At 39.1% G+C, this 22,684-nt stretch overlaps 1 protein-coding gene across 23 annotated transcripts in view; it reads right to left on the minus strand.

Moving 5' to 3' along the window:
- Positions 1 to 22,684, minus strand: part of ADGRL2 (adhesion G protein-coupled receptor L2) — a 476,253-nt gene that overhangs the window by 171,670 nt on the left and 281,899 nt on the right. For 3 of the 23 annotated variants that reach the window (XM_050963495.1, XM_050963494.1, XM_050963473.1), the window contains exon 1: positions 13,866 to 16,282. The exons of 19 other annotated variants lie outside the window; for them this stretch is intronic. The gene's annotated coding sequence lies outside the window, so the exon portion shown is untranslated. Of the gene's footprint in view, positions 1 to 12,338; positions 12,486 to 13,865; positions 16,283 to 22,684 lie in introns of those variants that run through there. One more of the 23 variants, XM_050963476.1, reaches the window with a different exon arrangement.

The raw sequence follows: 22,684 nt of genomic DNA on the forward strand, positions 1-22,684 counted from the left end.
AATGTACCCAAGGAAAGCAAGAGAGATTTTTTAATGTTTGTTATTTTTTAAAATTTGTATTTAAGATACACATCTTCCCCTTATTAAATAATTTACATTTGAAACTAGCATAAAATCTACAGTAATTGTATTTATAATTTGTATTATTGTAGTTCGGGTACGGGTAATCCTAATTTATAACAGGACCTTATTTTGATCTATCATTCCATTTAAGTGCCTTCCATTGATAACACGTAAATAGTTTGATTAAATGTAACTAACCACTGTACATTGCTTTCCTCAATGTGTCCTTTGGGGGGGAGAGGGAAGGAGTGAAGTAGGGAGATGGAAAATGTTAAGAAGTAGGAAAGCTTTATCCAAAGGGAAACAATACAAATACTACATGACTGTCATTGCTTTTCATTCTCAAAAGGATTCCTACACCAGGTTTCAATAAAATAAATCAATGGGTAATGGTTGCTACATTTCAAAATATAATCCAAACTTGTAACTAGTTAGAAAGTGTGGTAGCGGCTGTTATTTAGTTACTTAATTGTCTTGTCTTCATAAAGATGTACCCTAACAAGTACATCTAGCAGTAAATAAAACCAAAATTTGTTTCACACTAAAAGCTAAAACTGAGCAAGATTATTTCATGCAAGCAAAATCTACACAAATGGACTTTAAACATAGCATTTTAAAAACATTGTTGTCCTACCTTCAAATTTGTGAAGCTGCAAAAGTAGAACTTAATTCTAGCAGTATTATCCCCGCACCAGAATTGAAGTTATACACACTCCCTGATACTTATTGTATTTTGTAGAACAATCTTCTCTGGGCTGAATTTCTGAGCAATCCTTACCTCACAGAGAAAAAACACACTGTGCGGAAACAGATTATGTTCATTGCATCCCCATTATTCCTTAGTAAGATTAATTTAAGAAACCACTCTCTCTTCATCATAAACTAATACATATTCACACGCAAATCAGGATGCAACTTTTCAACCACCAATACCTATCAAAATTTCTATAAAAGACAACATTTATATATTTTCTATAAATCTTACCACCATAATCCTATTGGAGTGTAATTGCTGTGGCTAATATTCTTACCCTGTTATAAAAATGCTCCACATAAACGTGGCACTGAGTTGTTAAGATAATACATGATCATGCTGTGAGAGGGTAATACCTATACAATAGCCCTTTCCAATACCATAAATCTCTTTATTAGACAACAACCTATTACAGCAGATCTACTTAACTGTTTCCCTACTTAGAGGGCCATTTGGTGTTACAATAACAAGCTGACTTTTCACATTAACAAGGATTAGCCAGTATAAATAATAAATCGGTACTGAGATAGTGCCCTGTTAGACATAGTAAACCTTTTCTAGGTGTTTAAAATGATAATCCAAAATGCAACAAGACGACTGCATTCCGCTACACATATATGTTTTAAGTTTTACAGCTCTGTAATAAACTGATGGAAAATCAACTCTCAAACCAATTTTCTTGGAGGATTTATTACAAGGGAGCATGTTACTGAGTGCTGTTTCTGTTTTATGGAATGTGCAACTATGCATAATGCTTTATTTCATAACAGTATAATAGCAAATAGCTTGCAAACTTACTGAAATATTTTAAATGAAAAATGACTGCCACCATTTTTCAGAGCTAAATAGTGCAGAATTTATTCAAATGCTTCTTGCTCAGCAAGCAAAACTATCTTAAAAATGAATTGTTTTCTTCACTAAAAAAGGTCTTAACTTTTTTAAAGGATCATCATTTCAATGCCCAGAAATTTACAATGAAAATTATCAAACCTGTACCAACTGATCTTTTCATTCATTGTTTCAAATGAAAGCATTTCTGCTTCTTAAAAGTAGTGTTTTTTATTTACAAATAATCTTATAATTCAGTATTCTTCTGCGTGCATTATTTTTTAAGACAGCAGTTTTCTAAAAAATCTTAATGCTGGATTGATTCTTAACCACTAGTTGTCTTGTTTAAATACTAATGCACTAATTTGTCAACTATATAATTATGAAATTGACTAGCATTACAGGTTATTTCATAAAAGCATGAAAATTAAAAGAAACTTGCATCTCTAAATAGGCCAATTGTAATTTATATTTAAATGGAAAAGACCTAATGCTTTCTGCTTAGAGTCTATGCAGGCACTTTCACATGTCCTCAAAGTACTATGTTGTCTATCTGATTTCCGCAGGACATTTGTTAAAAAAGAGGAGACAGTTTATGCAACCAATGAATTTGCTGTATTTTGCTTCCTAGGGCTTTTTTTGTAACCATCATAAATGGAATAAAAATACCAATTTGACGTGCAAGAAAATTATTTCCTTCAATTCTTTTTTCATTTCCAGTAACGAAATAAAGGGACTTCTCTTAAGTCTGAAACAATTATATTGTAAATGTTGCCTTCTTGACTTTTTATATCTTTGCCCATTGTCATCTCTGTTAGTGATGGAAAATCCTTTAAACAAGCTTTCTTTCTGCACTGCATGAGTATGACAGAGTATTCAATGAAATGAAATTGTATTTACTGGAAACATTTCAGCTCTCAATGCCTTGATTATGTTGATTATCTCATATACAAGCTCCCTCTGCAGGTAATAAGAAGGGGTAGCAAAAATATATGAAAAACATGGGCAGTAGCCAGAAAAGAACCCTGATAATTGGTCACCAATTCCCCCAAGATATCCTTTTCCTATCAGTTATCTGATACAAACAGCTACTGGAGAAGCCACCCTTAAAATATTTTTGCTGGCTCTATAGGACTGTTATTGCCCTTCAGAATTAGTTATGCGTACAGCTTTAGTCCTTAATATTCAAGATACACAGACTTCTTTTTCAAAGTCTTTTTCAAATGTTTTCAGAGGAAGGAAAAACACTGTTCTGTTTACACAAAACTAACCTGAAATGACAGACCACCCAAAACAAGACAACACATCCGCCCCGACTGGTGTATCTCCCTTACTTACAAACAAACAAACAGCAGCATTATGGCTGTATTTACTGCTGCAGATAAGACCCTATGCCACTTTCAGATATATAGCTCCACAAAGTTTAGAATCAATTAGGTTGAACACAGATATGTTAAGCTCTACTCGACCATTTAAAAATTAAGTCTATAGTAATCTGTATAATATTTATGGAAGCAATCATCTTGTTTTTATAACCAGTTTTCATTCAACTGAAGGAAGATTGCTTTTTATTAGCCTTCCAATCAGCATTTTCCCTGCTTGAAATGTCTTTATTTATTCTTAACATATGTAACATGAACTTTAATGAAAAAAATTTCAACATAAATGGGAAAAAATCCTCAATAACTGGAACTATAAATACTAAGCAGATTAAAATTAAGCAACTGTCCAGTCTAACCATACTCAGTCTCAAAAAACTAGAAAGACCTAAGCGTGGCGGCAATGTTAATGCCTTTTCTAACATGGAAAGAAAGAACTGAAGAGTGAGTAAGGCTATCTTTCTTTTCAGGACCAAATCCTCTAAGTAGTGACATTTCAGGAGGACTACTCGTCCTGTAAGATGAGGGATTTGGCCCTACATGGACTGTTCTCGTTGAAAAAATGAACATAATACCTAGCTCTTACAAATCACTCCTTAATAGTAGATCTTGAAGCACTTCACAACCTTTAAGGCAGTGCTTCTCAAAGTCAGACCGCCGCTTTTTCAGGGAAAGCCCCTGGTGGTCCGGGTCAGTTTGTTTACCTGCCGTGTCCGCAGGTTCGGCCGATCATGGCTCCCACTGGCCACGGTTCTCCACTCCAGACCAATGGGGGCTGCGGGAAACAATGCAGGGTGAGGGATGTGCTGGCCGCCCTTCCCGGAGCCCCCATTGGTGTGGAGCAGCGAACTGCAGCCAATGGGAGCCGCGATCAGCCGAACCTGGAGACGCGGCAGGTAAGCAAACCAACCCGGACCATCAGGGGCTTTCCCTGAACGAGCGGTGGACCGGCTTTCAGAATCACTGCTTTAATGTATTTATCCTCACTTCTCGCCTGTGAGGTAGGGCAGTGCTATTACCTTCATTTTTACATGTGGGAGACTGGGGCACAGAGGGCGCTAAGTGACTTGCCCATCTGTCCATGGTCACACAGAAAATCTACAATGGAGCAAGGAAGTAGAACCAGGCCCCTCTGTAAGTCACAGGCTAGTGCACTAACCAGTGGACCATCTTCCACTCTAGAAACTAAACCGGGGTAGGCAACGTATGGCCAGCATGCCAAAGGCGGCATGTGAACTGGTTTTCAGTGGCACTCTCAGTGCCCAGAGGCTATGCATTTTAATTTAATTTAAAATGAAGCTTCTTAAACATTTTTAAAACCTTATTTACTTTACATACAACAATAGTTTAGTTGCATATTATAGACTTATAGAAAGAGACCTTCTAAAAACGTTAAAAGGTGTGACTGGCACGCGAAACCTTAAACTACAGTGAATAAATGAAGACTCGGCACACCACTTCTGAAAGGTTGCCAACCCCTGAACTAAACTAAAACTATAGCTTGCATTGCTTTCAACATCAATTTACATTAAAAACCAGATGAAATAATCTGAGAGAATCTGTATTTGATGACATTCTAGTAAGGGTATAGTGGTTAACCAGGACAAAAAACAGGGCAAATTTTGTACACACACGTCTGGACAATGGCTGGCACATGCTGAGCTCTCTCCTGCTGCAGGGACGTTTTTAGCGGGTGAATCCATAACCTGTCGTTATCAGGTACTAGTATGTAACTCCTAAAATGGAGAAAGTAGAGCAAAAGGAGTGGGGGGGGGGGGGCATCTTAGCGAGATGAGGATCTATGGCAAGTATTTTACAAGATTATGGTTTGTAAAGGGGGGAAAGATATTTTGTTTTTCTCTCTCAAAGTTCTCTCTTTCAAACTCCTGTGAGTAGAGGCAAATTTTTTGTCCTGCCCCCCGAATCCCTTCCTGTATCATCTATAATATACTGTTTATTTTATCCTCTCCCTTTTCTCTTAGATGCCCTGGCCATTAATACACCAGGACATTAATACTCATCTCACTTACACTAGTTTTATATTAGTATAGCTCCAATGATTTCAGTATAAATGCACTTACCCAAGATATTTGCCAGTATAAATGAGAGGACAATCAGGCCGTGCTAATCCACCTATAAGGAATACTTCAGCTACACTGAAATCAGTCACATCAATAGACCTAAACTTCAATCTTCTGATGTCTAAATGTAAAACCTACCAAACAAAATACTGAGAACAGATCTTTTAGGAGACGTATTATTTCTTCAGACCAAAGAGCTGTGTCATCTCTTGCGTTCTAAACGCAACCCTTTCTATTCAATGAATTCAAACAGAAAAAGTTGCCAAAGTTACAACACAGTACAAATGGGTAAAACAATGGCTGAGTCAGTTTAACATGATCATGTTCTGTCATGTAACCTGGAGTCATGAGCTTGCCAAAGAAATTAGACCTATCATCTTCTGAAATTCAAAATCAACAATTGAAATAGTTACTACATTTTTTAAAATGCATTTTATTCAGAACTGACATTGCCCACTGACCTCTCCTCCGTGGTTAGTTATGCCATACTACAATACATATTTATGGCAGCTGAAGAAAGAAAAAGGACTGTGGGAAAGGTATCATATTGCAATCAGTGCTTGGATGGTAAGACCGTCCATGCACACCAAATCCCATCAACTACAAAGCAAGTATTAGAGTCTCAAACAAGGTCAATCATCCCCTCCCCCAGCTGCCAGGAACAATTTTTGACAGTAACGGGTGTTAGATTATTCCATCGTCTGGATTCAAAACAATAACCAGTTTGAGGTGTTGACTGATATGAAAATACCAACAGAGGACACAAAGAAAGGAAGAAACCCATCTAAATTAGAGTGAATATTCTATCACATCTAGAAGCAACCAAATATATAAGTAACTTAGTTTAAAAGCACAGCTCACACACAGTGAGTTACTTTACTCTGTACTGCAATACAAGAAAAAGAGTTAAAAATATATCCATAAATAAATATCTAATTTTTATCAAAAATCTGTGCAGCTTTTGATGATGAACAACATTAAAATAACCTTTTCTTCAAAAACCACCACCAGATAAAAGAACACCTTTCCTTATTTCTCTTCATTATGAAGAATGATGTAATACAATCCCTTACTAAATTCAGTATCAAAATATTAAACATCTTTTACTTTGTACGGCATTAGAAGTTAGCATCTAAAATCTAGTCCTTGTAATAGAAAAATTCCTAAGACAACTACTGTTTTGGCTTGTACTTTGGCTAAGCATTTGTAGCTAATCAGGACAAGTAACAACTAAAATGCAAAATTTAAAAAAAAAAAATACAGTAAACAGTGTAAAGTCCTCTCTTCCCTCCCACACCTCTACCCCTGCAACTCTGCCTCCATTCTCTTCCAACAAGACAACTTGGGCACAACAAAGATCTGTTGGCAATTATGCCATACTACATTATATATTTTTGGCAGTTGAAAAAAGAAAAAAAGATGGTAGGAAAGATCTGTTTTAAAACTGCTTTTAAAATAAAAGGATATTCTTTTCAGAGGGGTTTAATCCACCAAGGAACCTAGCAGAGACAGACTTAGACTCTGTCATGTTTATGCAATAAAATGGAAGCAAGCATTCGGATGAAAAACTGCACCATCGCATTACTTTGAAAGGAACACAAAATATTTTAAACTTCACAGCACTAAAGAGGCCCCTGGAAAAGGTCTATTGGTTTTAAATAGAGTTCTTTGAAGGTAACTGCTTTCAGCATTGAAATACGGAGTTGAGTTCCCTTTGTGTGAATTTTAATATTTATAACGTATTCCTCACAGATTAGAAAATCTATGACAAGACCAAGAGATACCCCATTTTCCTCAATACACATTCCCTTGTCACACCGTAATTAATACTGTTCTCTGCAGAGGGAGACATTACATCCTGGTTAAAACCGACCTAAATTTTACCCTAAGGCAGAAACTCTGATTAAAACATCTTTATTCAAAGTGACATTTGTTCTCTCTTTTTAACCACTTTCCTCGGAAATTCCAGTAAACTGACTTTATTACCTACAAATGGTCCACTGGTTCTAACTTATCATGTTGCCCGTCCTTGTGGCAGTCAGTTTTGGTGACTGAATGAAGCAAGAGCAGAGTTCAGCAGGTGCCTGGTTAAATACTAGGAGGTCTAGACCGCAACAGATTTTGCAGATACAAAAATTCCAATTCATGGTTTACATACAAGGACTAAAGATAAAATGCTAATGTCAATATTAAATACTCCACAAAAAATGGTTTATATTAAGAAGTAACAATGGTTTTTTTATTCTGGAGGTGATGAGCAAAGACTTTTTACATACAGACAAGAATATGGATACTGTTGGGGCCTCTTTGAAATTAAATTTTTATCTCTTGCCTTTCAGTCTGAAATGTCTGCTAAGGTATAATAACTAGTTGTGATCACTTATCTAAAATAGTACTATTTCTTTTAGAGGAGAGTATTAGTCCCTCTATTTTGTAAAGTTACTGTTAGACTTTCGACTTATCTGCAAATGCTATTGTAGGAATAAAAATAGAAATGCTTACACATTACAAAAAAAAAAAAAAAAACAGCCAAATAACAAATATGATGTGTACATGAAATATGGTAACATTTTATAATATTAAGCAATTTAGACACTCCTGGCAAATTCCTACTAACCAAGTTAATCTCATTTCTGGTGCTTTTCAGTGTAAATTGATTTCCCCACCCCACCCTATGCCCCTTAGCTGCTCTGGTAATTGAACAAATTCATACTACTGTGATGGGATTTTACTTACTAGCAAATAACATGTAAAATCTTCTAAAAAGGTGAAGTATATTACTTCATAAAACTGCAATTTTGTTGTAATTAAATAAATTGTATTTAAGCTTGCTTTGTGCCACAAAAGCAATCAATAGCATTTTGCAGTAGGCTGCACTTTACCTGCAGGTGTTAAGCATTGTGTTTCCTTCAGTCAGTCTGCAATGCTCTTGATTATTATGCCTTTCTAAATAATTTTTGGTAAATAACAGGCTTGTGTAAGTTGAATCGTAGCAATAATGACTGATGAAAATCAAACAAGAAAGAAATCATGACACATGCAAATTATATATTTCTTCAAAGTCCTATAAAATACTCAATTTAAGATAATGACCCATAACCTGGACTATGCTATAATTCAGAATCTGATCAAGGGCCCTTTTCTTAAGAACTGGTTTTAAATTATCACTTTGTATCGTAAGAGGGTTGAATTGATTGTACTACTCATTAAGCAATGCATTTTTACAACTTAAATCACTAGCGAGTAAACAGCACACAAAACCCCAAAATGTTGGAACCTGTATTTCGCACACTGACAGAAAAAGTTGAGCTTCAAGAAAATATGGTTATTGAGCAGGGCTTTAAGAGTGACAACTTTGAATTAATCTTTTTACTAGACACAGCTCAGATTGAAATAAGTGTGTTTATTAAGTAAAGATTTAATACACTTCTTCCTATAGATGTATTCAAATAATACCACAAACGTACCTATCCCTACAGAATCACCTACTACTTTTATTTTAAGGACTGCTGAAAAGCAAATGGATGTATCTTTGAAATCTATTTAAATATTAAACAGCATTGTTAAAAATACTGAGAATGGCCTTTACATAGCTTTTTGCTTTTCCAGTTATCTTGACATCCACTTGCAATAGAGTGATTGTTTAAATCTTTTAGTTTTTTAAAACTCTAAGATTTGAAAAGCAAAAATAAAACACAGAATTAAGTTTAAAACTGCACCTAAATACTTTAGTAGACTATTTTGCTGTTTCAAGCTGCCTTTTCACATCACAAATGTATCAATCCTATAAAATGCTAAAAAAAAATTCTGTTGGACATGACATATCTAGGTAACATGATTGATTATAATTTCACTAAAGTTTGCTATAAAGTATGCTGCTTTATAACTGACTGCCTGTCTACCTGTGCATGAATATGATTTCAATTATCCGCCAGACATAGTTTAACTTCTTCTCTTGCACTTCACCTGGTAAGATCATTAATAGCTACTTCAAGTTCCTGTTTTATCTGTCATCCTCATGTACTTCCCAATGGAAAATATGATGGCTCAGGAAAATGTATTGCAATTATTTAAAATTTAAAAGAATTGTCTAGAGATTAGTGTAGTTCCTGGTAAAGATAATTTTACCAGTAAGTTCTGCAAGAGCTGTTTAGAAGAAATCTACAAAAATTTTCAACAAAAAAGTCAACACACTACATGGAAGTGGTGTGAGCAAAGCTACCATGTACCGGTGCATCAGATAAACTTTTTAGGCCAAATTTTCAAAAAAAAATTGATCATCTTTATGCTTCAATCTCTGATTTTTCCTTACTATGTAATTTTCTCTATACTGGATGCACACAGTTAATAGCAAGACTTACTTAAATACAAATGTTTTTCCAACTTGAATTTAGACAAAATTTGCTGCAAATAGGTCCCTGTTTTTCTAAAAGTGAAATTACAACCTGCTACTTTACAATGTATTTACCAAACAGTACAGTACATTAATTTGATTACTCTACTAAAAAGATATAACCTTATTCAAAAAGAGATACACTTTGAACTATCACATTTTTCAGAAACAAAATCCCATGTTTAGTATGTATCATTAAAAAATAAATATAGCACAAACTTTTATACTATTGCCACCTTGATTATTTTAATTTAAATAAAGTATTTTCTTACCCAAGCTAAGAAATATCCTCTGAATAAGCCAATTCCTGATTTAACGCATTAAAAGCTATAAAAAAGATAAATAAAACATGCAGAAAGCTTCTGAAGTGATCAAACAAGGACTGAACTACTAAACAAACTTTGTTTTTTAAAGCTCTCCTCTTGCTCATTGTAAGGAAGGAAACACCCAGAAGCCTGGTGTTAATGTCTCTGCTGATTGTGAAAATTGCTGCAATAAAAACTCCAACTGCTTGTCTTAAATTAAGACTTGCAAGACTACATGTAAGATCTGTATCTTTACATTAGTTTTTATAACATTTGGAAGTTTGGTTGCTCGCTTTGATGTTGGTCTATTAATGAGCAAGGGGAGCCAGAAGCCCCACCAAAAAAATGTTTATTGGCCATTCTCAAGTCAAAACCTGAAGTAATCGGTCTGTTCTACCTCACATGATTCAATATCCTGATTTCCCCAACCACCAGCTCCCAGAACTATATGAATGTCTATGTTCCTTTTCTGTTGCCAACACACAGAAACCCACAGTGATTGAAAATGGCAGCTGAAGTGCTGCTGTTGCACATTAATTTTTCTCTAAGTGGTCCAATTTTGTCATCTGAATGTTGAATATCTTTCTTCCACTGCATTTTATATCTTTAGAGATTTGTCAAATTTGGGATCACCATCACATAAACTGAAGTGCAACATTTTCAAGACAATTTTTAGATTATCCCTAATAGCGCTAAGGATAATGCACTTTCTTTATAGCGCTTTGCATTCAAAGCAGACTAGTTAACAGCAACTTAAGTGCAATAATGGCAATCACATTAATCTGTTCCTTTTATACCACCAAAAGGTACACTTTAGACAGCTGAAGGCATTAGGCAAATAAACTGCTGAAAATTACCTCAAAGTAATGACACGATTTTAGGACCACTAAAACACATCTATCTACAAAATATCGAAGTGTTGTCCATTTAAGGGTAATACAAATCTAAATAAACTATGTAATTAACTACAGTTTTCTTCAAGACTCGTATACCATGCAACTCAGTTTCTTTATTAAATGAAAGTAAAAAGAACTCTTCTGAACATTAGTAAAGATACCTCTTACAATAAAGGCATGTCCTATTCATATTCCTTACACTACTATGTGTAAAGAACCCATGAACCTACAAAACATTCAAAACCACTTTAAAAAAAAAACCAAACATAAAAAATAGATTATATTTTATTCAGTTTAAGAGGTCTAGGAGATGCAAAGTTATTTTTTGCCAAAGACAAGAGAGAGACCAGAATGCAGTCCCCAAGACCCATCGACTCTCTGGAAAAGGGCCCACCTTACTGAAGGATAACTGCATTTTGCTTGGCTCTCGGTTTGCCAGATTATGAATATTGATTTTTTAAGACAATGAAAGAGTAGACTGAGACATTGCTCTTTGCAAACACAGGAAAACAACAGTACCTAATGAATCAAAAATTGTGTAAATTGAGGTATGTAAACCAATTTAAAACATAATGATAAATATTCTACTATGAGACCGACACAGGCCTTGTCACATCTCCTTAAGAATATTTACTACACCATTAACCGCAAAATATAATACTTTGCTCTTAGTATTCCATATCTAACCCATTAAATCAGATTACAAAAAGTTATTATTTTTCACATTAGAAATGTACTTATAATAAAAATGAAATTGAAGTATGTGGTAACACTTTCTTTAAACTACATCTGAAAGCTTGTCTATTACCCTAGCCTACATATTAAGAAGAAAAGTATGTTTACTTCAAAGGTTTGGAATTGAGTAGCCTTTTATTTCAAGATTTCATTTTTCTCTGAAGTAATTAGAAGTTCTTTCCTATTCAGACCCCCTAATGCCATAATGTGTAGGCCATACCCAAAGCATGAGTCCAGTAGAAAAGGCTTTTTAAATCCCACTAACAGACAGAAGACACCAGAAGCAATGTCACTGTGGCTGTCATAAAAGGTCACTCTTTTTCTTGAACAAACCATTAACCAATAGAAAATAATTGTCTGACTGTTTGCAAGGGCTCTGCAGCAGACAGACAATGTTTTTCACTCACATAATTACAAAACAGCAAAAGTTCAGAAACATAACCCAAATCCACCTCCCCATTTTATCCCTTTACAATTCCCACTGCCCTTTGGGCCTCTGCTTGGAAGCAAATGGAAGACAAGCTGAAATTTTCTCAATTGAGCTGGAACTAAGAAACCTTTGATATGCTAATAGCCCCCTTCAAACGGTAAGAATTCACACTTGCATTAATTCAAACAATTTGTGCAGAATGATGTGAAATGGCACCTCTTTTAGTGACAAGCAACAAAAGGAGGGAATCAGAGTGTCTGAAAAAACCAAACAACGGAACATTTGTTCTGCAGAATTCTTCATCGTGTGCGCAAGAACATTTCTGTGCAAAGAAAAACATACACCTGAATATCACATCTTTACTTTCTGACAAATCAACTATGTCCAAACCGCACCACCACTAATTTAGATTTATAACCTGATACTATTTTTGCTAAACCCAGTTACAGTAAAAGGTGCCCGTGACACACGTACTTTGTTTTCTGTCTCCAGATGGCCCCAGCTTTCCACATCTGAAACTAAAAAAACCTCCGTCTTCCACAACTGGGAAGGATTATCATTGCTAGCTGGAAGCCTCTTTCCCTATGTACTCGCGGCTGGGCGGACTGGCTCTTCATGAAGCTATTTAAAATAAATCTGCAACAGGTAATTATTTACTAAACGGATGCAACTTTCTTCATTGCGCAACTTGAGTTCGCCAGAGAACAGACTCGGTGGGGCCTGCTCTATACACACACACAGATAAATGAATGAACCCACGTCAAGATATTACTCCTCTGAACCCAAGGAGGGAGGGGAGAGAAGGAGACTTGCTGGCTCGATATACAGGAAAGAATGTTGGATCAGACCAAAGAGGGGAACAAGGGCTGCCTTGCTCCGGTAACGGGAACCATATGGCTCCTGCTGTTAGTTAGAGCCTCGCAGGCTCCTTTGGAAGAGCCGCTCAGCCTGGTCCCTTTTCAGGGGTGCCTGGCAGGAGACAGCCTTCCCCAGCTCGGACACCAGAGCCTCGCTGGGGGGAAGGGGCTGTGGGAGGAGGTCGAGGATCCCGGGGGGTGACTTGTTTCATTGCAAGGGGGAGCTGCAGCCTCCTCCGGCTCTGCCTTCGCAGAGGCCAAGGCTCTGCTTGGACCCCGGGCTACCAAGTCAGACAGGCCGATGCACCGCCCCCACCTCGCCAGTAAGAGTCGGAGGGCGAGAGGCTGGCAGCTCGCAGTCTGCCCACGGCCCTGCTCTCCCACCGCGGCCCGGAGCCTCCTTTGGGCAGGAGAGCGCAGCCCGCCCCCAGGTCCCGCTCCACCAGTCCCGCTGCCCAGGAGCCTATAGTACCGGGACCCCTCTCTCCAGGGGCCCAGAGGCTGTGGCTGCCCCGGGACCCCACGCCACTGGGGCTCCTCCGCACCCCCACCCTGCCCCCCCTGCCCCAGGGCGCCCACCCCCTGCAAGCCGGCCCGCCGCTCCTGGAGCCTGCCTCTAATTGCTGCCATGATCGGCCACCCTAGTTCACATCTGGCTCCATTTTCATGTCACCGGCTCCTTTCCGGGGCTGCCTGGGAAGCCCCTGGCGGGGGATTAACCACCCCCCGGGGCTCTGCCTGCCCAAGAGGCAGCAAGCCATGCTCCTGCCGCCGGCCCTCGCGCCCTCCCTGCCTCCCCACCCCCTCGGCTCGCCCGGTCTGCTCCCCACCCGCCCCCCCAGCACTTTGATTTAACCGGCTCGGACTATTAGTAACTGGTGATGGCGTGAAAAAAAACCAGGCTGCATGGGTGTGGGGGGCCTATTCCTCTCTTCGCCGCCGCCACCAATTTACTGTGGTTCACTGGGAACGGGGGACACCCCAAGGGAGAAGGGGGGCGGCCTTGGGTTCAGCAAACAAGCCAACCCCCCTCCTCAGTCTTTTTTTTTTTTTTTTTGCAAACGGCTCAAGAGGGAAGCGACGCACGTAGCAAACAGGTCCTGGGAACAGCAGCAGCAAGATTGTTACCCTGAGCTCGTCTTACCTTGCGCCGCGGAACCGGAGCCGGGCCAGGTTCTCTCTCTCCAACTCGGATGCCCCAGAGAAGTGCGCCGGGTGAGCCCCCTCTGCACGCCAGGGGCAGTGGAGTGAGTTCAGGAGGCACCACAGCAACAGCGGGCGCAACGGGGACCGGGCAGGAGAAAAGGTGGGCTGGGTAGGGAGAGAGGGAGGCAGCGGGCTCTGCAGCTCGCTGCTGAGCTGGGACAACACGCGCAAGGCGGCTTCTCCTCCTCCAAGCGGCCGGCCGGTCGGTGGGCTGCCTTCGCTAGGGCTATGTCAACATTTTCCGGCAGTTTCCAACACCCCGTTCGGCAGGAAAGGTCTAAAATAGCCAGACTGCCAGACCACTAAATAAATAAATAAATAACAGCAATAAATCAAAGGGGTGGCCCACGGTACAAAGCCCAGTGTCTGTGACCAGCCTTGGGAGTCTTTTCTCAGCAGCGATCACGAGAAGGGGAATAAAGGCGATGCCAGCAGCAGGTCAGGAGCAGCGGGGCGACCCACTCAAATTTGGCAGAGCAAAGCCCCCTCCCTTCTCCGTGTCTCTCTCGTTCGCATCGACCTTATTTACATCTCCCTGGATGACATTCTGGCCTCTGGCATGATACGGCTCCAGCTCCTCCTCGGATTTCTCGTCTTCCTCTCGCTGCTGCTGCCCCGTGAACGGCTGGAGCCCAGGAACCAAGCGCGGAGCTAGTAACACACACACACACACACACACACACACAGAGCAAGGGGGGGCAACGCAACACACGCACACAATGCCAGTGAATTGTATTGCAAGCTCCTTTTCGCTCATGCACCTCTGTGTGTGTGACTGGGGACTGCTAAATCCTGACACAGACTCTCCACTGGCTCTGAACTGGAGTCACCTCCAGCCTCCTCCTCCAATCTCCACCCCCCTCTCTTTACTCCCCACCCCTGGGCTCAGCTAATCATATAAACATTATCGCGTATAGCACCGGCAGCAAAGGACAGAATCTCGCCCGCCTGCCTCTCCCCTCCTCCTCCCCAGCTGGGGGCTCAGGCAAAGGAAAGCAGATTAGAGGCAGCTAAATACAAAACGTGAAGCAGATAATCTATGGCGCTATATGCCACCACTGGCCATTTTCCACTCCATTTGACTGGCGGGCCGCTGCTCCTGCAGCGGCCGCTGCCCTGCTTGGAGGGGGGCTGGAGAAAGAGGGCGCTTGGCTTGAGCTGTTTTGGCAGCAGCCGCAGCAGCGCTAGCCGCTCTCAGCCAATGGAGCTGCTGCAAGGTTTGTCCCGGGCAGGCTGCATAGGGCCCGCGCCGCCGACAGCGAAGCGAACGATGCTGGGTGTCCCTGGCTGGCTCGCTCTGTCTGCCCGGCTCCCCTTCGGCCTCTCCTCCGACGCCCTTCCCCAGGGACTTCTCTCGAGCCGAGCGTGACGCTGCGGGCAGACAGGCGTCCTCTCGGCACTTTCTCTCCTCGACTCCAGCATGTAGGGCTGGACGTTTCCCAGGGCACGTTTGCAAAGGGGCAGGAGCCGGCGTCGGGCCCCTGAAACTTTAGCGCGAGTCCTTCCTCCTTTGTGTGCGAGCTGCCTGCAGTGGCTCTGGCGCACGCCGAGCGCGGTGGCAAGCCAAGAAGGGCACCTGAAGGGGAGGGCTGCCTTTGAAGGCGTGAGACTTCAGGGGCCACTCAGCACGTTCTTCTCGCACTGAGACGTTAAAGTGCCAGCCCCTGAGAGTGCACAGTGTACCTGAGTAAAAACGGCCCTGACTGTTCGTGTACATGCCCACAAGTCACCAGACCGTGAGTCTATGGAGCACGCTACCATCTCAGCAAAAATAAGCAAAGGAAGGAAAATGAGTCTAAGGCTCCCAAATGCATTCAGGATTTTCTAGGTCTGTTTCCTTCATTTCCTTGCATTGAAATTACTTTGCTCTTGTCCAGTGAACACATTTCCTTACGCCTCTTATTCATTACCCCTGTCAGCAATCAGAGACAGCAATCCAAAGGAAGGAGCCACATTAAAGAATGCACCTCAGGCCAGGATAAATAATACTTGAACACAATTTCAAGAAATATATTAAGTTGAACCAATCATATGCGTATATGTACAAATACAGTCCAGTAATCCTGTTGCTTTCTTTCAATAATATCCTCTCCAGGCTCCAGAAATGTTTTCTTAAGTTGCAAATACTGAAGAAATGTTCTATTGTTGCTAAAATGTGGACATTTTAAAATATTCGAAAGCCCCAGTTCAGCAAGAAGCAACTTGGCATTGGAAGTGTTTGTTTATATAAAGGCATGGAAGGACAGTAGACAAAACCCTGGGAAATGATAACACAAATCAAGAACATTGTGCAATGTAACTTAAAGCTCACTTTTGTGCTGTCTCAGAACAGCTAAAGAACTGATCTGAATTAATAGCAGGCTGCCACGGGGGACAAACATCCTTCCAAGGATCAATTTAGCACAAGTGGATACAGACTAACATGGCTAGCCCTCTGATACTTTGCACAAGTGTGACCCAATCACTTTCCTTTCTACTGGTGGCCTTGCCTGCTTTTTTCTTGAAGCAAAGTGGTGTAAAAGCTCTCTTGGCTCTATGCTACTGCAGGATTTTTACCTTGGTGCTCTAGGGATCCTCCCAGTGCCAATCATGATGACTTTAGGTCCAAAATATGCTGGCAGTTCAGGTCAAAACAACATCACACCAGAAAATCTGGGTCATTATCTCTCTATTCAGAAACACTTTATATATCAACTTGTTAGCATGTTACTTTGTATTCAGCTAGGTAAGCTTCTGTTGTGATAACAGTCTTTGATATCGCTACATAAAAATGCAATAGCATTTTTTTAAATAATTCTTAATATGAATTAAGAGAAGCAGATGTGCTTAAAGGTCACCTCAATTTAAAAAAAAACAGAGGCCAGATTCCAGTCCATGTTTTTCCTACTATTTTTTTTTTCAGTTTCAATATGAGCATTTTACAGCCCTTTGTGTATAGTCAGTTTAACTCTTTTCCATATAATAGGGAAAAGTTTCTTTCTTGCTGAAAAAAATTAAACCTTTATAAATAATTTCAGGGAACCAGCAAAGCCCTTAGATATGTTTAACAGAATAAAACATACACAATGGTATATATAATTTAAAAATGCATTTATCTGAAACTGGTTTCTAGTTAGAGGTTAAGTGTACCTGCTATGGAGACATCTTTATAACGGAAACCATAACTAAAAAAATGCCCATGTATATTTGTTACTGATATTCTAGTTTTTCTAAACTAAGTTCAGCTGTAGATGAAAAAAATTATGAGAGCGATTCACTAACAGAGGACCTACAATCAGTGAGTGGGAGCAGGGTTGGGCTATAAACAATACAACATATATAGGGATTTATGTTTGTTTTTCTTTTGGGAGAGAGGAATCATGCTGTCCATTGTTAGGCAAACTGTTGACTAGCTTCAGTGAAAGTTTTGCCCGAGTAAAGAAGGAGGAATACTGCAGAACTTGGCCTTTTGCGGATAGTCACTGAAGACAATGGAGATTCACCTATGTGAATTCCACTGCTCGACTGTGGACTAACTTTTTTTCTTTCCTTAGGAATCTTTGGGAATTAAATTTCTTTGTACATAAAGAGTTACGTACCTTTGCCACAAATTGTAACAACGGATAAAACTGAAGATACATTTATTCAGAATATATCCACACAACATATTTTGGACTCAGTTCTGCACTTCTTACTCTCACTGATTTCAATAAGATTTTTCCAAGAGTATGGGCCAGATCCTGGAGTCCTTAAAATAAAGTTTTCAGCCCTGTAATAGTTTGTTCTTTTTCTTTAAATGACTTCTTTTTATTAGCTATGGAATGTGCCAAAAATACACTTAAAATTATGGTTGATTCAGTTATGCAAACAAACTTTTCAGTAAGAAGATAGAATACAATGTGGAAATACACTGTTATATGTATAAGTTACAAGATTAAAAACAACTGAAAGGAAAACTGTCAGGTTAAAAATCATATCTAAAAATCAATTTCCCACTAACAACATTTTAGGTCATTAAAACTGAAACAGTTATGAATAAATAATTTTGTTTCCACCATTTCACTTTTTGCATTTCACACCACTTAAACTCCATAAAGTAAATATAGACTAGTCATGTTCTCTTTTGTTTATAATCGTAATGCACAATACTACAAAATATTTGGATTCCAAACACTGCAGGGAATATTTAAATCCAGACAAAATTGTTTACATCAACATTATTTTAACAAATACTTTCACTAACACAATTCTATTATGTTAGGTTTTGTTAACATTATCTTTTAACCTACATGTTCTCCATGCATAAAACTCCTTTCAAATCAGTGGGACTTACTCATGTCCCAGATCAGGCCCTTGAAGACTAATAGCAAACTGTTATAGATTATTGACATGATTCACAAGGAATTGTAAACGGCTTACTGAATATGAGTGTTCTAATGAAAGGGTGCATGGCAACACTTGGAATAGATTTCACTGTCATCTGTGTTCTTGGGAGGGTATACTTCAAAAAGATGATTGAACATATCCTATAAAATGGGTCAAAGTGTGCTTACATATACAATCATGCATCCGTGTTGACACTGCTGGAGAGTTTTCTACCATAAAATTGTGGTGTATGTCTGGGTACTCATCAAAGAAGAAATAAAAATATTAAAATATCTTGATACATAATTTAGTATTGTCCCAGCTATTTTTTTTTCTTCATGAAAGAAAGGGCTGAAGATTTACAGAGATTTTCTGCATCCACTTTTCTTTTGTTTGAGTGTACAAAAATGATTACATTTTAAATATTAGTAAAAGAGATTTCCCCCATCCATCCACACATTCCTGTGAATAACACATCAGTGAACATATAATTAGCCCTCATATGAGCAAAGACCGATGGAAGGGCTGTATATCCATAGTGTAATAATCAGACTAAAATTTACATTAACTCTTCTATAGTGTTAAGACATATTTAATTTGACACACAGACTTCAACATTTCAAACACAATAGTGAATGATAAAAAGGGCTAAATCCTGCTTGTTTCATTCATTCAAAGCTTAGGAGAGTTTTGTAAAGTGAGCAGGGTTTAGTCCACAATAGGAAATGTATATTATCTTAAGACTTTGGAACTACATCTTGACAATTGCCAGTTCTTTTAAACTAAATAACTGTTCTTAATGTCACTGGAAAAAAAATCAGAATCCATCAATAAAATAAGAAAATTCTGCAGCTGTTCCTAACAAGTAAAGTGCAGTTTGAATACATTTTACTACACTAATCAATTTTAACGACTCACAATCTATATTATTATTTAAGAAATAACAAAATCATTGACTTACTCAGAATACTTGCTAATTGTTTTTAAAAATAAATTCTACACATGACTAAGGAAACACCCATTTCCATTTGTTTTATGTTAAATCAACATCTAACCACTCATGGTGATTTCATTCAAAGAAAACAGAAGGAACACATTAGCTGTGTGGTTAAAGAGATTGATGGGCTTCAAACATTTTAACCATGGATGCTTTTTTTCCCAACTGTAGAAACTCATGTTTCTAATTTAAATAGCTTCATGAAAATGAAGATAATTGTATTCAACAAGGCTGTTGTTTCTTGTTTCTTAGGCAGAAATTATTTTTTTAATTTAGTAATATTAGAAGCGACTTTGTTCAGCAAGAAAAGGATTATTCCTTATGAGAAGACAATACAGTTGTCTCCTCATTCCCCGAGCAGTAAATTTGTGAATACAAATGATGGAAATATATGTTATTGTAGAACCATGCTCTTAAAATATGAACAATAGTTTAAGACCACCTGACCCCCTAGGATTGAGGGTCGGAGCTGCAGCCTAAGCCACTACATCCACCATGCTATTTTTAACAAGCTAGCTTGAGTCCAGCTTCCTCTTAGCGTGTGCGCAACGGGCCCCAGGTGGCATGTGACCAGGAGTCATCACTGAATTAGGTCCACTGGTTGGATCATTAGCTTGCCCGGCCTGGGCCAGGTACAGACAGGGAGTTCGACATGAGTCTCTCAGCCCGGGCTGGTATAGACGGAGTGTGATGTGAGTCTGTCAACCAGGGCTAAGAGGCGTACTCTTAGCTGTAATGTAGACATACCCTATGGGTCAACTGCTCACACATACTCTCTCTTTCTTTCTCTCTCTCTCACCACCTCTCCTCTGTAGAACTGCTTGTCACCTAATTCAGACATTCCCTCTGTCCATCACCAACCATCAGTGGGAAAGAAAAGCCCTCAAACAGTGGAACAGCTCTGGTTCCACAGTACAGAACATCACAAGGCCCATAAAGAGGATATTAACAAGCCATGGATAGTGCAGTGGGGAAACTAGTAGATCCATGACTATGTGGATCAAGAAGCCTATTCCTTTCCCCATCTCAAGTAACAGAGTATAAGCATTCCAGCTACTCCGAAAGCCCATATAGTACTTATAGTAGCACTGAGTGCAGCAATACCTAAATACCTTTAAGAAGCTGGGCCAGAGTGACCACTGTGCTCAGATACGACAGTGATGGGCACAATATAAGAACATGACGAGAAAAGAACAGAACCACTACTGAAGCTGAGCGGATTCTTTTTCTCTAATCCTTGTACAACCTTATTTATCCTAGACTTCTCAGCCAGTGGTAGTTCAAGTCTAGACAAAGCATCGGTAGTGTTTTAACCACTCTCTCACCTGGACCTGCTCTGAGTTGGTCCTGTGCCACCCAGTGCATCCTCCCCCCACCAGAGAAATCTACAGTTGGCTCATTATGCCTGCTTTGATTCTGCTTTGTGCCAATTATCTAGTTCCTTATATATATATATTTCTTCCTCTTGGTGCTTATTGCCATCGCAGCACTGACAGTTATGTGGTTGGTTCTCTCTGGAGCAGATACCAGAGATGCATCATGGATCACTGGTCAGAGAGCCTGGAAACAGCAGTGAAGTCAATCCCTCCCCCTCAGAAACTGTGCACATCACTACTGCTTTGCAATCAATCTCAACCAGCATGGACTGGGCATAAGACCCAGATTTCCTTCTGAATTTAGGTCTTCCAGTTCACATTTTATCATGCTTCTGTCAAACCACCAAGTGTGATTCTAACAGCTGTAAGAAAAGTCATTTTGTTTAAAAAAAAACCTGCTTGTAAAGGCATCTGTTTCAGTAATGATTTGTTTTACATTACAAATACCTGCAGCACAAGGGTATTAATATCACTAAAGTATAGGGATCAATGATACTCCACCTCTTTTTTTTTTTCAAATGAGCATTTACTTCTGACAAACCTCAATGTTTTTGACAAATACTGCTCCTGTCTGATTGAAGGTATGGTTATGCTTTCTAAAAATACTGCAGTTGAAAGAGTGATATTAACACAGCACTACTGTTGTGAGGAACATCGATTGACTACCTAGTACTACTACTAATTATAAATATTAAAAAACATTAAATAATTAATTAAGATGCTACTCCTCAGCCCATTCTAAGCACTAGCTGCTGTCTGTTGAAAATCAGCACCAAAATAGACCTTTTTAAATTGCACATAGTGAATCAGAGTACTATGCTATAATATATCAGTAAGACAACACTCTTAAGCAATATTTTATTGCCTGGCTGAAAAGGTCTCCTGAAAACTACGTGGGGACTTTGTGTATTAGAAAGTTTTTCATAGGCATAACTACACAGGAGTTGTGGGGTTTTCCTGTCTTGGTATTCATAGAGTCTTACTGAAGTTCACAAGCACAATGTTTTACTGCTCTAGTTTTTTGTTCATGTCCCCTATGCCTGAGCACAAGGATTCAATCCACTCTTTCCTCAGCGTGGGAGTCAGTACTGGCAAAAGGTGCATAGATCAATTCCCCCCTAAACTGTATTACTGTATGTGTATATATATATAAAAGAAGTTCATAGAATCTAGCACTGATAAGAGAGATGAGATACATATCCATACAGTTATATATATGAATGTCAGTCAAGTCCCTGCATCCCAAGCCTAATGGAAAGTATTTAGTAGTTTAGACAATTTTAGCATAAACGACCAAGCATTGAAGTTAGATCTGTGACCTCCCAGGGCTTGGATCTTTTCTGATAGATTCTTTAGAGAGCAATTCTTCCATCATGAAATAATTTGTGCCATTATAATTTTCATGAATGGGTGTTTAATTTAATCTTCTACATGCTTGAACTTTGCCACTTACTGCAATTGTGTTCTGGGTTCACAATAGAATTAATCATTCAAAATCTGTCACCTTAATAATGGCTTTATCTTATCACAGTAAACCTTGGCATTTAAGTCTTTTATTACTGCACAAAGCTAGAGCCCAAACTCTACTCTCACTTGCAACCTCAACTAAAATTTTTTTGAAAAGGATAAAGTATATACACAGCTGATCAGTTGTTTGGCTAATCATTTACATATTTATTTGAAAAAAAATGAGACTTTAATAAACAATAGTTAAAAACAATGGCCCAAATTCTGCAATGAGATCCACACCAACTGGGACCCTTCTGTCCACACAGAGCCACGGCGCATTATCAGGACCTATACTGGCACAATGCCACAAATTGTAGAGTGCATCTGATATTGTATCTATGTTTACACCATTACGTTAAATAAAGACAATAATATGAAAACTTCTGGGATGAAGTAGACATTCTAGAAAATAAAATGTATAAAAACAAATGTACATAAGCAATCAATCTTTTTTGCAATAGAAAATTTTCATCAGTACTGCTCACAAAAGTATCTTTTGAAAGCAGTGGGGAAAATGAATATTAATTTAAG

The sequence above is a fragment of the Gopherus flavomarginatus genome, chromosome 7 (assembly GCF_025201925.1).
Source record: "Gopherus flavomarginatus isolate rGopFla2 chromosome 7, rGopFla2.mat.asm, whole genome shotgun sequence".
NCBI classification, from domain to species: Eukaryota; Metazoa; Chordata; order Testudines; family Testudinidae; genus Gopherus; species Gopherus flavomarginatus.